We start from the raw sequence: 16,498 nt of genomic DNA, 5'->3' as shown, positions 1-16,498 counted from the left end.
CATCTGGTCCGGGTTTTCTTAGGGTGTTGTTTAATTTTTCTATTTTTTTCTAAAAGGGATATTCAACAATTCTTCCTCCCTTTTTTGTCTGGGAGTCTGTATTTTGGGTAGTCATCCATTTCATTAGGTTATAAATTTATTGGCAAAAAGTTGGCAAAATAACTCCTTATTATTTCTCTAATTTCCTCTTCATTGGTGGAAAGGTTCTCCCTTTTCATTTTAAATTAATTTCATTTTCCTCCTCCTTTTTAATCAGATTTAAAGGCTTATCTTTTATTTTTTTAGAACCAACTTTAGTTTTATTAATTAGTTCAATGTTTTTACTTTCAAATTTTAATTTCTCCTTTTAATTTTAAATTTCCAAATTAGTATTTGATTGGGGTTTTAATTTGGTCTTTTTTTTGTTTTTTGTTTTAAGCCAATTCATTAATCTTTTCTTTCTTGTTTTATTCAAGTAAGCCTCTAAGATTAAAAATTCCCTCTTATTACCCTTTGGCCATCCCAAAATTTTGGTATGATGTCTCATCATTGTCATTATCTTAGTGAAATTATTAATTGTATCTATAATTTGCTGCTTACAATCATTTTAAAGATGAGATTTATTTCAATTACCTTTTGGTCTATTTCCCCTAACTTTTTGTTAATTTAAGTTTTTATTGCATCATGATCTGAAAAGCATTTACTATTTCCTTTCTTGCATTTAATTTAGTCTTTATTCCCTAATATTGGTCAATTTTTGAATGGGTTCCATGAACCGCTGGGAAAAGAAATATATTCCTTCTATCTCCATTAATTTTCTCCAAAGATCCAACATACCTAATTTTTCTTATTCTATTTCTTCTTTAATTTTTTCTTATTTGTTTTTGGTTTGTTTGTCTAATTCTGAGGTGAAGGTTGAATCTCCTACTATTACAGTTTTTTGTCTATTTCTTCTTGCCTCTCTTCTCCTTTAGGAAGTTAGTGCCATCCACTTGGTGCATATATTTAATATTGATATTGCTTCGTTGTTTTTCCCTTTAGCAGGATGGTTTACCTTCCTTTTCTTTTAATTAGATCAATTTTCTTATGCTTATCTGGATAAGGATGGCTACCCTCTTTTGACTTCACCTGAAGCATAATAGATTTTGCTCCAGCCTTTTCTTTTACTCTATTACCCCTCTTTAAATGTGTTTCTTGTAAACAACATTTGGGTTCTGACTTTATCCAGTCTGCTATCTGCCTCCTCTTTATGGGGGTTCATCCCATTCACATTTCTTGAATTACAAATCTGTATTTCCTGCCATCCTTAACCCTAGATTATCTTTACTTATTCTTTAACCTCTTTCCCCTTTTAAACTTATGTACCCCTCTTGTATCACGATACTTATCCCTTTATAATCCCTCCCTCCCCCCTTTGAGTCTTTCCCCCCTTCCCTTATTACTCTTTTTCTTTTCCTTTTCCCTCCCCTTTTTAATGGGCGGGAGAATTTTCTCTAAAACAAATGTAATTATTTTTCTTTAGCCAACTCTGATGAGGTAAATTCACACAATGTTCCTCCCCCTCTCTAAATTCCCTCAGATATGATAAGTTTCCTTAGCCTCTTTGTGGGATGTGGTTTCCCTCTTTTTATCCCTCTTTTCCACCTTATTCTGCGATCATCCCTTTTCCATATCTACTTCCCTTTTTATGTTATATCAGTACAATAAATTATAATGTATTCTTTTTTGTATATCCCAACAAAATACAATTCTCAAAGTTATTTTACCTTTTTTGCATCTCTTGAGTTCTATTCTTGGAATCAAATTTTTTTGTTTAGTTCTTTTTTTCTTCAGAAACAAATGGAATTCATTTGTTTCATTAAATGTCCATCTTCTTCCCTGGGAAAATGCTACTTACTGGGTAGTTTATTCTTGGCTGCATCTCAAATTCTTGTGCCTTTCGGAATATCATATTCCATGCCCTTCTTTCCTTTAATGTGAGTAGCCAGATCTTGGGTGATCCTTGTGGCATTCGGTATTTAAATGTTTTTTTTTGGCTGTTGAAAATTTTTTCCCAATCTGATAGTTCAAATTTTGCCACAATATTCCTTGGGTTTTTTTTTTGGGTTTCTTTCAGAAGGTGTTCGATAATTCTTTCAATCCTATTTTACCTTCTGATTCTATTACATCGGGCAGTTCTCTTTGATGATTTCTTTAAAATAGTATCTAGGCTCTTTTTTTCATCTAGTTTTCCAGAAATCCAATAATCCTCAGATTATCTCTCCTAGATCTTTTCCAAGTCTTGGTTTTTAAGTAGATAATTCGTGGTTTTCAGTTTGTCATTTTTTGTTTTGTTTGATTCTTGCTGTCTCAATGAATCATTATTTCAATTTGTTCAGTTCTAATTTTTAAAAATTATTTTTCTTCATTGCTTTTTTTACTTCTTTCTGTTATATGTAAGGTTTTAATGTATTGTTTTGGTCTGTGGAATTTTTCCATTTCACTAATTTTTTTTTATGTTATTTTCTTTCAATTCACAGATCCTTTCTTCGTGTTCTTTGTCTTTTCCAATTCACGGATCCTACTTTCCAGTGAATTCTTTATTTTTTCAATTCATATTTCAGGAAGTTGTTTTGCTCTCTTGTAAGGGCTTTCTTTCCTTTCCCCATTTATCTTCTAACTCTCTTTTGGACTTTAATGGTCTCTTCTTGAAACATTATGTAAGGAGGACAGTCTGATGCATTTTTTTGTTTGGGTTCTTCAGGTTTTGACCTGCTCTTTTTCTGCATAGAACGTAGATCCTTTTCATCTTTTTATTCATGTTTTAAAGCCTTTGGGTAGGTCTCCTAGGCTGGGGGTTACCAGCTTCCTCTGCAGAGCAGGGAAGATGTAAACCGATTTCGGCTTCAAGGTATGGAGTGTCTGGTGAGAGTTTTCCCCTTCCCCAACAGGAAGTGGATTCAGCACTGGCCAAGCTATCAAACTGCTTGGTAGGGCAGTGGATTATCGATAGCCCTAGGCTAGAGACAAAGGGATAAAGTGTCCTGCCCCGGCCAGAGCCTCTTGTGGGACTGTGAGTATTGCACAGCTGACCACAGAAGGCAGACAGCCCAAACTCTGCCCAGCGTTCTGCCTGATCTCCCCTGGAAAAGCTCTATAAAGGGCTCCCCACTGCGCCAATTGGAAGGCTAACCCGGGCTGCGTCTTCCTGCTGTGCGGATCACAACTCCCCAAGGAAAAGCCCCGACTGGGGTTGGGGTTGCGGGCTTGTGCTGAGATCTGTGCCTTCACCCTCGTTTGGTCTCCTTGGAACCTAATTTCTTTCCCAGTTCGCTGATCTTTCCCGGCACCAACCTTTTGCCGGACTCAGATTTTCTTCGGCGGTGGTTGTTCACTTCTTATCTTTCCAATTGAGCAGTCAAGACTATTTTTGAGGCTCGATATAATATTGATAAAGAGGGTAAGAGAAGAGCTTAGAAAGTCGCGTGTGTCTTCTCCGCCATCTTGGCTCCGCCCCCCAGGTGGCAAGAATTTAATGAGGATCTACCATACATAGCTGTGTTAGACATTGAGTGATATCATAAAATAGTAGGGACAATTCTATATCCTTAAGACCTTCATAATCTCATTACAGATAGTGCTAAGGCATTCAAAATAATAGAAACAAAAATTTAGAAAAAATGGGCAATAAATGTTTTAGCACATGGCACAAATTAAAGGTGCCTTGGCAATTAGGTGAAATAGAGATGGGTGAGTGCTAGAATAATTGTAAGACTTCATGGACAAGGTGGGAGGGATCTAGAGTTATGTGTCATCTTAAAGATCACATAAATCAAGGACTTTGTTCAATAGATGAGGAAACTGAGTCCCAGAAAGATTAAGTGGCTTACCCAGTATGACATAGATGATAGGGAAAGATTTAGAATTTGAATTTAGGAAGAAATCTCAAAGAAAAAAATAAGGCAAGTTGGCAAAATGTCAAAGCATTAAAACATTGATTATCAAGAGTCAAATTTACCCAGGATATGACAGCTTTTCCAATAAAGGTTTGGAGGACCTGGGATATCATATTCAGGAAGACAAAGGACCTGGAATTACAACCAAGAAACAACAATATAATGAGACTGAGTATCACCTTTCTGGTGAGAAAATGGCTCTTCAATGAAGTTAAAGACTTTCAATTATTTATATTGAAAAACAAAACAGACCTAAACAGAAAAATTTGATCTTCAAACACGGGACTCACGAGAAGCATAGAAACATAAACAAGAGGGGATATATTTTATTTTAAGGATAAACTTTTTGGGAAAATGATATCTGTATCTCCATCTATTACTGGGGCAGTTAGAGGAGGTACACATGGACAGAAAGTGTGGATTTGAATGGACTCTGATGTGATGATATCAAAGAAAAAGACATTAAGTGATGGGGAAAGGATTGTAGAAGATGGCGGAGACAACATGCTTTTCTCTCTGACCTTCTCTACAATCCTCAGACTAATTAGCAAATCCAGCCTCTGAATTAGCTCTGGACAAGCAGAACCCACAAATATTGGGAGTGAACCAAATTATCATCAGAAGATAATTTTGAGGATCACCAGAAAAGGTCTGTTTCAATTAGAAACAGGAGGGAAGCAGCCAGTACAACCAGTTGAGTACAAACCCCAGTGCAGACAGCACAGACTCCTGGGGCAATGTGGACTTCATGGGCAGTGTGGTTTCCAAGAGTCAGAGAATCTATGGGGAGGAATTCACAGGAATCTACAGCAATGTTGGCCACTCTGAACTGGTTGTAAGCCAGTAGATCAGCTGATAAGTTATAAAACATCCAACACAAACACAAAAGTTCAATAGTGAACCCTGAAGCACCAGAGTCTCAGAGGACCTGCCACGCCCACCTAACAATAAGAGTGAATCAGCACTGACCCAGCATAACTGTAGTGGAAAAATCTCCCCTGCCCTAAAGGCAGACCTTATCATTAAAAAAAATAATAAATTAAAAAAAATACTAATGATGATGCCAAAAATAGATAGCTTCTATGGTGAAAGAGAAGAACAGATTTCAAACCCAGAGAGGACTAAAGGCAGATCATTTCCAGATAAAGCCGCAAACATGGTCCCCATCACACAAGGCTCTCCTAGAAGAAATTAAAAAGGATATTAAAAGAGAGCTAGAAGAAAAATGTGAAAGGAAATAGAAATTTTGCAAGAATGTTTGGAAAAGCCATATCACTCATTGAAAGATAGATTTGATAAAAAGGAAAAGGAAAGCTACTCCCAGAAAAACAGAATTTGTGAAAAAGAAATAGAAAATAACTCCTTAAAAACAGAATTTGTGGGTGGAGCCAAGAAGTCAGAGAAGACATATGCTTTATTCTAAGCTCCTCTTCTATTCTCACTATTAATTATCAAATTCATCCTCAGAAATAGTGCTTGATTGGTAAAATCCATGAATACTGGGAGTACAACAAATTATCAGAACAAGATAATCTGGAAGATCACCAGAAAAGGTTCGTCCTGATCGGTGGGAAGAGGCCAGTGCAAGCAGGGAGGCAGATCCAAAGGCTAGCACACTGAGCAGATGGGGATGGGGGTGGGGGTGGTCTCCATGCTGGTGGAGATTTTGCAGGGAGGACTCTACCACAGGTTGTCTGCTCTGCTTTGGATGCAAAGCAGTAGATCAGCAGAGAAGTTTCAAAAAGGCCAAACGTAGAGTGTACACCAAAAAATGCCAGAATCTAACAGGATCTGGCTACACCCACACAGCAACGGAAGTCACTCAGCACAGATCACAGCATACCTTTGCAGCCTCATTCTGCAGCATAGGGCTTTTGCCCGGGGCAGTCACACTTCTGCACACCAGGGGGGATCTGCTGGGGCATCCACAAAACTGCAAAGCAGGAGAGCTCTGCCTGGGACAATGGAACTTGTGCAGCCTGGCCATGCTTCCCAGGGCAGAGACACTTCTGGTGTGGGGCTCTTCATAGGGTATGTCCCCAGCTTTGCCACTCTTAGCAGCCCATTTGCAGGACAGCTAATGTCCATATATCTATCCCTACTCTGCAGAGGAAGCTGGTAAACCCCTTTCCCTGAAGGCAGAACCTAAGGGCTTTAAAAAAAATAGGTAAAAATGCCAAATGTAAGCTAACCATCAATAGCTTCTATACAGAAAGAGCCCCAAGGACTGTAATAGCAGACAGTCTCCAGACAAAACCCCAAAGGGGGATGTAACCTGATCCCCATCTCTCAGGGCTCTCCTAGAAGAAATTTTTAAAAATCTTAAAAGAGAGCTAGAAGAAAAATGGGGAAAAGAAAGAGAAGCTATGCAAGAGTGTACAAAAATAACTCACTTAAAGAAAAATATGATAAAGTGGAAAAAGAAAACAATTTCCTGAAATGTGAATTGGAAAAAGTAAAAAACTCCCAGGAAAACAGAATTTGTGAATTGGAAAAGATAAAGAACTCCCAGGAAATTAGGATTTGTGAATTGGAAAAGATAAAGAACTCTCAGGAAAGTAAAATTTGTGAATTGGAAAAAGAAAATAACTCAGTAAAAAAAAAAAAAAAAAAAAAGTGAAATAGAAAAAAAAAATCCATAGAGCAAAACAATTCATTTAAAAACTCAATTGGACATAACAAAAAGAAGTAAAAAAGCCAATGAATTAAAAACTCATTCAAAATCAGAACTGAACAAATAGAAATGAATGATTCACTGAGAAGTCAAGAAACAGTCAAGCAAAATCAAAACAATGAAAAAAATAGAAAAGATGTTAAATATCTACTTGAAAAAACAACAGACCTAGAAAATAGATCTAGGTGAGATAATCTAAGGATTATTGGACTTCCTGAAAATTATGATGAGCCTAGATACTATTTTACAAGATATCATCAAAGAGAACTGACCAGAAGTAATAGAATCAAAAGGTAAAATAGGCATTGAAAGAATTCATTGAACACCTTCTGAAAAAGACCCTAAAATAAAAACTCCAAGAAATATTGTGGCTACATTTCAGAACTAACAGACTAAGGAAAAAATATTACAAGCATCCAGAAAAATACTGAGAAGCCAAAATAAGGATTACTTTAATGGATGAAGGCAAAATAGGAATACTCAGGCAAAATAACTTGGAATGCAGCCAAGAATAAACTACCCAGTTAAGCTGAGTATTTTCTTCCAGGGAAGAAGATGGACATTTAATGAAACAGGTGAATTCCATTTGTTTCTAATGAAAAAAACAGAGCTAAAAAAAATTGACCTCCAACTAGAGGACTCAAGAGAAGCAGAAAAAAGGTAAAAAGAATGCTTGAGGACTGTATTTCTGTTGTGGACTTACATAAAAAGTGCATGTATAATTTGATTTTACTGATATAATATAAAAAGGGAAGTAGAAATGGAAGACAATAGTATCAGAAAAAGGGAAAAGATGAGATAGAAAGAGGGAAACTACAACCAACAAAGAGGCAAAGGAAACATATATCTGATGGAATTGAGAGAGGGGATGGAATATTGTGTGAATCTTACTCTCATCAGATTTGGCTGAACGAGAAAATAATTGACATATTTGGTTTACAGAGAAACTTGTCTCACCTCCTTAAAAAGTGGGAGAGGAAAATGGAAAAAGGAAAAGAGTAATAAAGGAAAGGTACAAGAAAGGGGAAGGGGTTCAAAGGTAATAGGAGGGACTCTAAAGAGGGAGAGCTGTGTGAATCAAGTAGTGACTATGAGTTTAATACTAGGGAGTAAAGGGGAGTAAGAAAGAAAAAAAACATAATCTGGGGATATAAAGGTGGCAGGAAGTACAGAATTAGTAATTTTAAACATAAATGTGAATGGGATGAACTCCCCCATAAAGTGGAGGCAGATAGCAGATTGGATCCAAAGTCAGAACCCAACAATATGTTGTTCACAGGAAACACATTTAAAGCAAAGAGATACATAAAAGTAAAGGTAAAAGGCTTGAGCAGAATCTATTATTGTTCAGGTGAGGTAAAAAAAAAAAGCAGGGGTAGCCATCCTAATCTTATATTAAGGAAAAGCAAAAATTGATCAAATTAAAAGAGATAAGGAAGAAAATTATATCTTGCTAAAGAGTAACATAGACAATACCAATACTAAACATATATCCACCAAGTGGTATAGCATCTAACTTCTCAAAGGAGAAGTTAAGAGAGTTGCAAGAAGAAACAGACAGCAAAACTATAATAGTGGGAGATCTCAACCTTACACTCTCAGAATTAGATAAATCCAACCACAAAATAAATAAGAAAGAAGTTAAAGAGGTAAATTGAATATTGAAAAAATTAAGTATGATAGATCTTTGAAGAAAACTGAATGGAGACAGAAAGGAGTACACTTTTCTTCTCAGCAGTTCATGGAACCTAAAGAAAAATTGACCATATATTAGGACATAAAGACCTCAAAATTAAATGAAGAAAGGCAAAAATAGTAAATGCATTCTTTTCAGATTATGATGCAATAAAAACTACATTCAACAAAAAGCTAGGGGCAAATAGACCAAAAAGTAATTGGAAACTAAATAATCTCATCCTAAGGAATGATTTGGTGAAACAGCAAATCATAGACACAATTAATAATTTCACCAAAGAGAATGACAACAATGAGACATCAAACCAAAATTTGTGGGATGCAGCCAAAGTGGTAAGGGGAAATTTTATATCTTTAGAGGCTTACTTGAATAAAATAGAGAAAGAGAAGATCAATGAATTGGGCTTGGCACTTAAAAACCTAGAAAAAGACCAAATTAAAAACCCCTAATCAAATACTAAACTTGAAATTCTAAAATTAAAAGGAAAAATTAATAAAAGTGAAAGTAAAAAGAAAACTATTGAATCAATAAATAAAACAAAGAACATTGAGAGGCAGGCTAAATTTTGAGGTAAATTCTAAAGGAAAAAAAGCAACAGCACTTGATGACTGTCTGAACATGAGATATACAAGATGTAGATGAGTCATGTATTTTGAGCCTGGGGGAATGAAGCAATGAATGTTTCACTTACTCAGGGAAAGTGTTTTTAAAGCACTTTAAAAACCACTTTTCTAATATTCATTAGTGTACATAGAGCAGTGTAATTAGGAATGAGTATTATTTCTTCATTAAAGAACTTTTATTTGGAAATACTTCATTAGCCATGAATTCACATTAATGAGCATATTTGAAAGTAGTAGCAGTATATTTCTTTCAAAACATTCTGAATTAAACCTTTTTTTTAATCATAATTTTGCTGACTTCAAGTTTTCCTAATGTTTGATTGTGATTAAATGACCTCAAGTGCTTTATTTTGTTGTTTTATTTCCAGGCTAAAACAAAGTAGAAATATTGCCCCTGGTAGTCCTGGGGTAAGGAACTAGGAGATAAGGTTGATAGTTAAGCTGATATCTAGTCATCTAAAGTCTGTGATTGGAAACCCAGGAGCTCTATGTAAAGAAATGGATTTAGCTTGTGTGGCCTATACTCATTGCTGCTTTCCCTATGATTAATAATCTCAAACAGATTAATAATTTAAATTTCACTTGGAAATAATTTGTGAACTAAAATGGTGTTTGCCATGTTGATTCCAGGGCTACAATATTCCTTCTAAAGTCACTTCTTCAATTCCTGCCATTTAGAAGAAGAAAAAAGAAGAAAGAAAGAAAACATTTCTATTGACAAAAGTAAATTTAGTTCCACAATATTGGATAGGTTTTGTTATGATTATTTCATTTTTGTGTTTCTCTGTATTAGGCAGCCATAAAAACACCATCATGCTGATGCTGTTCCCTTTTCTTTGCTAGTCCCCACATTCCTATGAATTTAAAATAAAATTAAGAAAAATTTCAGTGAGAGCCTGGATACTGCTTTTTAAGAACTTGGCACCTGGTATTGTGTTGTTAAAATCTCCATGCTAATGTAGTACAAAGTGCTATAAATTAGTGATGACTTTTTGTGTCCTCATTGCATCTTAATCCAAGAGCAGCTCTCTTCATTGTTGAATGTGCAGTTGTGGACAGAGAAAGCCATACAAAAACAAGCTATTAGAACACACCCTCATGTACCATTCTGTAGCCATCCTTCCCTGCTTCCTTTATTTCTTAGAAATCCTTTCTTTTGAATTTAATTAAGACTTACCAGGCAAAAGATTTAACTGATTATTGTATGTCTTGGAGTCTGTACAGTATGAAAATAAGGAGAAAATTGAGAGAAAGAATTGATAAAAACAGAGACATGAATGAAGAGTATAAAATAAGGGAAGAACAAAATTATGAAATCATGGGCAGCCCTGGAGAAGACTCAGTTTATAGATGGATGAATCTGGCTTACCTCATTTTTGTGATGTGCTTGGAGAAGCTGCTATGGTACAGTGATCACAGCTTGGGGAATGAAGTCTGGAGTGATATCTCTTCCTGCTCCTCCCTCCCATCCCTTGTGCCATCCCTGTAAGCAATATTTGCTGAAGAGAACACACATTAGCAGGTTTCCCTTGAAGGCCCAAAGGCTGCTATTATCCATATTTCCCATTCACTCCATGCCAGCATTTACTGAGGCAGCCAAATGAAACTGCCCTCTTTTGCCATACCCACTCATTTAGTTTATTAGCTAGATGGTAATTATATTGGGAGAAGATTGAGGGCTATTAGGGGGAGAGAGAGAAAAAGATATGTAGAAATAACTTATATGTATCTTTTGCAGAGATGCCATTGAGAACTTAGTTGGAAAAATAGTGACCTAAATTAGAAATGGAAAATCTTCTATTTATTGTTTTTAATAAGACTACAGAAACTGGCTCCTTTAGTCAATCAACCTACATAGTCACACATTTTTATTGAGGATCTACATTATGTAATACATTTGACAAAAATAAAGTACTGGACTATGAATAAATCTAGAGGAATACAATTACTTCTAGGTCTTTTAAGTCAATTCAGTCATCGGAGATACCTTGTAAAGCATAGCAGCCATAAATATAGTATATTTAGAATTTTGACTAATACTACATGTCTACATGGATTTGGGTGATTTTATCCTTACAGTTTCATTAGACAAGTGGTTTATTAATTTTTGAAAAAATATATAATTGACTGAAATAAATAATTCTATGTAACATTATTTAATGAAGGCTTCCATTTACTACTAAGAAATTAGAGCTAGAATATTCTGATTTCAAAGTGATTCAGATAGATATATGTCAATTATTTGTTTAAAAATAGGGATGATATATGGAAAACTATGTAGAAGGGGATCTCAGATATACATTTTTTAGTTAGCCAATATGGGCTGCCTGCTTAGTATTTAAAGTTTTATTCTAATCATTCTTGTTCAAAAAGTATTACTTTGTCTCATGATAACAAGATTAAAGAAAATTATGAAGGTAGAGTACAAGCTTTGAAAGATTCTTTGAAGCTAAAAGAGTTTTCAATGGAGTCTCAGCAATAGATTATTCCTATTATTCAAGACCAGCTTTGTAAGCATGGGAATACTAATGTCTAGTAGGGTAATCACAATATAATGTGTAACAATACTCAAAAGACAAAACTAAAAATAAAATACTTGTTAATCCTAAATAATTTCCTTGTATATATGTAGTAATGGGAAAATGACAGAGAATATTAAAAATCATTGCCTTTGTTTATATAACTCTCATAAATTCACATTTAATAATATATACATATATACATAAACATATAAAATCCATAAGAATTTGACTTGCTTAACTACAATAAAATGTAAAATATAAAATTCTTTTACAGTGACTAGTAAATTGATATGCTATTAGAATTATATTTATTAAAATGGACATTCTCAATAAAAATTATAACAAATTAGAAAACTTTTTTTAAAAATTACAGCAGAATTGAAGAGTGAATTATGGCTATATTTGAAGGGGACAAATGAATTCAAGCACTCAATTTCACCATATCTCAAACAAAAAGTGACATTAATTCATAAGAGACTTTGGTGATCCAAGTATGTAATACTCAAAAGCAAGATGAAATAAAGGACTATTTATGAAGACAATCACAAAATGTAACTACAATATTTTATAAAGGAAGAAGTAGAGAAATTCTAGGAAGACTCTTTCTATATCCTTCAAATACATCAGCATATATAATACTTAACACTTCTTTATAAAGGAGGATAAAGGAAAGGATAGTACACAAAACTGTAAAAAAATAATGATCAGTATAAAAAATTGAAAAAAATAACCTGGATTTTTCACATTCTTCATTGTTCTATATTGCGAATATTTTCATTTTTTCTTAATGTCTTTTAGTTTTGCAAATATAAGCAAAGATAGTTTTCAACATTCATCCTTGCAAAACCTTTTGTTCCAGATTTTTCTCTTTCTCTCTCCCCTACTCTTTCCCCTAGATAGCAAGGAATGCAATATCTGTTAATCATGATAATTCTTCTAAAGATATTTCCACATTTATCATGCTGCACAAGAAAAATCAGATCAAAAAGGGAAAAAAATGAAAAAGAAAAAAAAAACAGCAACAAAAAAGGGTAGGAACATATTTTGCAATCTACATTCAGTACACACAGTCCCCTTCCTGCATATAGATGGCTTTTTCTATCACAAGTCTATTGGAATTGGCTTGAATCATTACTTTGTATAAAAGAACCACATCCATGAATGTTGATCATCACATAATCTTTTTCTTGCTGTGGGCAATGTTCTCTTGGTTCTAGTTATTTCATTTAGCATCAGTTCATATAAGTCTATACAGGCCTTTTTGAAATTATCCTGCTGATCATTTCTGAATAGAAAAATAATATTTCATAACACTTATATAAAATAACTTATTCAGTCATTCCCAACTGATGGGTATCCACTTGGTTTCCAGCTCCTTGCCACAGCAAAAAAAGGGCACCTACAAACATTTTTGCACATTTGAGTCCCTTTCCCTTTTTTATGTTCTCTTTCACACAATAGAAACATTTCTGGGTCAAGTGATGCACACTGTTTGATAGTCCTTTGAGTATAATTTCAAATTGTTCTCCAGAATGGTTGAATCACTACACAATTCCAATGCCAATGTATTAGTGTTACAGTTTTCCCACATCCCCTTCAACATTTATCATTTTATTTTCCTGTCATCTTAGTTAGTCTGAGAAGTGTGAAGTGGTATCTCAGAGTTGTGTTAATTTGCATTTCTCTAATCAATATGATTTAGAGCCCTTTTTTCATATAACTAGAAATGGTTTCACTTTATTCATCTAAAAATTGTTTGTTCAACTCTGAGATACCACAACACACTTATCAGATTGGCTAAAATGACAGAAAATTATAATGACAAATGTTGGAGGGGATGTTGAAAACTGGGACACTGAGTTGTTGGAACTGTGAACAACTCCAACCATTCTGAAGAGCAATTTGGAATTATGCCCAAAGGGCTATCAAACTGTGCATACCTTTTAAGCCAGTAGTGTTACTACTGGGCTTATATGCCAAAGACATCTTAAAGGAGGGAAAGGTAACCATATGTGCAAAAATGTTTATAGCAGCCCTTTTTGTAGTGGCTAGAAAATGGAAACTAAGTGGATGCCCATTAATTGGAGAATGGCTGAATAAGTTATGATATATGAATGCTATGGGATATTATTGTTATATAAGAAATGATCAGCAGAATGATTTCAGAGCAGCCTGGAGAGACTTATATGAACTGATGCTAAGTAAATTGAGCAGAACCAGGAGATCATTATACACTTCAACAACAATACTATGTGATGATCAATTCTAATGGATGTGGCACTCTTCAATATTTAGATGATTCAAACCAGTTCGACTTGTTCAGTGATGAAGAGAGCCATCTATACCCAGAGAGAAAACATAGGAACAGAGGGCGGACCACAAGATAGCATTCTCACTTGCTCTGTTGTTGTTTGGTTCCATTTTGTTTTCTTTCTCAGTTTTTTTTTTTCTTCCTTCTTAATCTAACTTTTTTCGTACAGCAAGATAGCTTTATAAATATGTATACATATGCTGATATAACATATATTATAATATATTTACCATGTATTGAACTACCTGCCATCTAGGGAGGAGGGTGGGGCAAAGGAAGGGGAAATTTGGAACAAAAGGTTTTGCAAGGATCAATATTGAAAAATTACCCATGTACATGTTCTGTAAATTAAAAAAAAACTTTATTTAAAAAATAAAATAAAAATTGTCTGTTGATATCCTTTGACCATAAATCAATTGGAGAATGGCTTGTATTCTTATAAATTTGAGTCAATTCTCTGTATAGTTTAGAAATGTGGAAAGCTCTTGAATTTAAAAATGCTGCTTCCTTTCTAATCTTTGCTGCATTGATTTTGTTTCTATAAAACATTTTTAATTTAACATATTCAAAATATCCAACTCACATTTAATAATGTTCTCTAATTCTTGTTTTGCAATAAATTTATTCTTTCTCCATAGATCTGAGAGGAAGACTATCCTTTGTTCTTCTAATCTGCTTATATAATTACTTTTTTAATGTCTAAATAATGACTCCATTGAGGTCTCATCTTGGTATAGGATGTTAGGTGTTGGTCAATTCCTAGTATCTGCAACATGGTTTTCCAATTTTCCCATCAATTTTTTTCAAATAGCAAGTTCTTATCCTAGAATCTGGGGTTTTTGCATTCATCAAACACTAGATTACTATTCTCACTCATTATTGTGTTTTGTAAATCTAGCCTATTCCACTGATAATGTACTCTATATCTTAGCTAGTACCAAATATTTTTGATGACCACTGCTTTATAATATAGTTTAGGTATGGTATAGGCAGGTCCCCTTCCTTTGAATGATTTTCAATAATCCCCTTGAAATCCATGACCTGTTGGAATCTTTACAAACTGTTAAGCCATTGGAATTGATAGAGACAATAATTATCTAATTTGGCATGGTTCAATATGATTGATTTGATCTTAGAAGGAGATATTTTGGGCCAGAACTTGAAACAAGGTACTAAGTACAATTGATAGAAACGATGCTTGTGTTCATACCTTTAGAGAGCTCATAAGTATCTAAGTACTCAATGGAGTTCACACGTTTGGGAGATTTCAGGGCTTAGTATGGCTTAGTATGAGATATCCGAATTCACACTTCCCTTAGGGTCAGAGAGCACTCTGGGAGATAACCCAGAATCCCTCTCTCTCCAGAAGGAGGAGTTAACCTTTGGGAGATCATATATATATACAGGAAGCTCTTAGAGCTTGAGAGAGTTTTTCTTGGGAACATTGACTGGGATCGGAGAGGAGCATTCTGGGAGGAAGCCTACAAGCCCTATCTCTGAGGCAAGAGAGATTCCTTGTATCTTCTACCTTGGTGCTGACTGGAGGCTGAAGAAAGCAGAGGCAGAAGCCAAGGACAAAGCTGCAAGATCTCTTGGAACCAAGCAGAGAGATAGGCCTCTGAGCTAACTGGGCTATATTGAAGGACACAATAAAAGATCTGAACTTTTATCACCTGGCTGTGTTTTGGAAAAAAGAACACCAACAATGACCTATTGTTGTTCCGAATGAACTTTCTTACTAGTTCTTATAACTCTGTAAAGTAACATCTTGGCAGTTTGATTAGTTTTTTTACTAAATAAGTAGACTAATTTAGGTAGAATTTTTTTTATTATATTAGCTCAGCCTACCCATGAGCATTTGATATTCTTCCAATTGTTTACATTTGACTTTATTTGCATAGAAAGTGTTTTTTAATTGTGTTCATATAGTTTTGGACTCTATCTTGATAGGTAGAATTCCAAAAATTTTATATTATCTACTGTTGTTTTAAAAAAGAATTTCTCTTTCTGTCTCTTGCTCCTAAACTTTGTTGATGACATATATTAATGCTGATGGTTTTGTGGATTTATTTTGCATCCTGCAACTTTGCTAAAGTTGTGAAATGTTTCTAGTGTTTTTTTTTTTACTTTGTTCTCTAGGATTTTCTAAGTATACTATCATATCATCTGCAAAGAGTGTTAATTTTGTTTCTTCATTACTTACTCAAATTCTTTTAATTTGTTTTTCTTCTCATATTCATAAAGCTGACATTTCTAATAACAATATTGAATCACAGAGGTGATAGTGGACAGCTTTGTTTCACTCTGGATTTTATTGGGAATGCAGCTAATTTATCTCCATTACATATGATACTTCCTGATGATTTTAGAAAGATGCTACTGATCATTGTTTTTTTAAATTATAGCTTTTTATTGATAGAACATATGCATGGGTAAATTTTCAACATTGTCCCTTGCAATCACTTCCGTTCCAACTTTCCCCTTTTCCCTTCCACCTCCTCCCCTAGATGTTGCTTTCTCAATTTTTTTTCTTATACATTTTAAACATGTTAATCTTAAATGCAATATATGTGTACATATTTATACAGTTCTTTTGTTGCACAAGAAAAATCAGGTTTAGAAAGGTAAAAATCACCTGGGAAGAAAAAAAATGCAAGCAGTTTACATTCATTTCCCAGTATTCTTTCTCTGGGTGTAGCTGGTTCTGTTAATCACTTATCAATTGAAAGTGAATTGGATCTTCTCATTGCCCAAGATA

The sequence above is a fragment of the Sarcophilus harrisii genome, chromosome 2, assembly GCF_902635505.1.
Source record: "Sarcophilus harrisii chromosome 2, mSarHar1.11, whole genome shotgun sequence".
In the NCBI taxonomy this organism is placed as follows: Eukaryota; Metazoa; Chordata; class Mammalia; order Dasyuromorphia; family Dasyuridae; genus Sarcophilus; species Sarcophilus harrisii.
Note: the sequence above shows the minus strand (reverse complement) of the source record.